Genomic DNA, 1577 nt, shown 5'->3' with positions numbered 1-1577 from the left:
AACAAATGAAGGGAAAAATTTAGCACTGGAAGGCAGAGAAAGGCTTTCAACTGGAGATATGCCAGTCAAAACTAAAGGCTCCTTCTGATTATAACCCTGAACACAAAGACAAATATGGAGGAAAAGGGTCTGGTTGTCCTAATGAAAGAGTCACAAGGAGAGATGGAAGATGTCATCTGCAGGTGTATGTCAGAGGGTATGTGTCAGTTACGGGGGTTCGGTAACTGACTAGGCAAATCATCTTTCCCTGTTACCATTAAAGGTTTATTTTGTCAGCAGGGAAAGGGGATCACTTTCTGAGGCTGTCATCTCAGAAATACCCATATCCCTCCTTTTTACCATAGTAGGAGGTTGTGTAAATAATCAATATAAAGATGGACAAAATGAAATCAGTTAGATGTGCAGATGTTTCTGTCAGGATTCGAGACTTTCTCGGTGAGCAGTTCAGGGTCAGACAGACACGGGAGACCAAAGTTACGAGAAGTGAATTTATTTACAGTGAGATAATTGTGCAATAACGATCGGGAGCCAGGACCTGAAAGCAGAAGGCGTAGTGAGACAGAAGTTCCTCCGGAGGTTGACAGGTAAGTAGCAATGTTAGTGTATTTTTAGGTGAAAGATCCTTACGGTGAGAGGAGCGTCACTCAGCACGGAGGTGAGGTGAAGAGATGAGTACTTCCTGATAATTGGATTGGCAGTTTTCTCCAGGGGCAACAGGTAGGTTTCTTTCCAGGCAGGCAGACAGGATCAGGCAGAAACAGGTACGTTGTCTTGGCTTCACAGTGGGTTCCCAAAACAACTTAGACCAGACTGGATTCTTCAACAGGTAGGTAATCCTGAGAAAGTGCAAACAAAAATACTTAGAGCAATCTTCACAGACACAAAAAGTTTTACGAAGGCTTGGCACTTTACCACAAAGGCAAAAACAATGCTCCAGCACTGGTCTGGTTCCCACTGCAGCCTTAAGTACCCAGGTGCCTGACGAGCCTGATCCGCTGCAGGTGTGAAGGGCGTGGAGAAGGTGCTGCCAATCAATGGCCAGGACGGCCCACCAGGAAGTAGCAGCAAAAAAATCCCAAATCATCACAGTTACTAAAGTCATGCTTTTTGTTGGTAAACAACTTCAAATAAAAACCTGTGGTGTTACCATTACCAAGTACACACAAGACAAGACCTGCCATAATACAATAATAATAATAACAATATTTAATTCAAGGTCCAGATTTCTGAGCAGAAAGCCAACACAAGAAGCAATGATAAAATTTAAGGACTTTTTTAGTGAAGGCAGGAAGTGTTGTTACTGTGTGATGTTCAACGGTATAACGACAAATTATGGATCAGCTCAGCCTTAAATACTGAGACTAGCGATCAGGTTCATCACTCACAGCTGCGCCAGGTGTTTTTTCTTTTGCAGTTCATCAAAGTAATAAAAAACCTTTTTGTCCATAGATTATTGGGTGTAATAATAAGGGTTTTTGCTCTGTTTAAACGGCAGGACTGGGCTTTCACACACAAGATTCAACCGCAAGATGATGAAGTGAACAAAATGCAAAATACATACTTACTGGAAGCAAGTT

The 1577-nt window shown here is 42.4% G+C and overlaps 1 long non-coding RNA gene across 1 annotated transcript; it reads right to left on the bottom strand.

The window, feature by feature from the left end:
• Positions 1-474: 474 nt before the first annotated feature.
• LOC112451187 lies at positions 475-1019 on the bottom strand. Its single transcript, XR_003039958.2, has 2 exons — positions 628-1019; positions 475-535 (listed from the first exon to the last, which is right to left on the bottom strand). It is a non-coding gene; the product is annotated as an uncharacterized LOC112451187 (long non-coding RNA).
• Between the last annotated feature and the right edge of the window lie 558 nt (positions 1020-1577).

The sequence above is a fragment of the Kryptolebias marmoratus genome, linkage group LG1 (assembly GCF_001649575.2).
Source record: "Kryptolebias marmoratus isolate JLee-2015 linkage group LG1, ASM164957v2, whole genome shotgun sequence".
Taxonomy (NCBI): Eukaryota; Metazoa; Chordata; class Actinopteri; order Cyprinodontiformes; family Rivulidae; genus Kryptolebias; species Kryptolebias marmoratus.
This window is presented reverse-complemented; position numbering and strand designations above follow the sequence as displayed.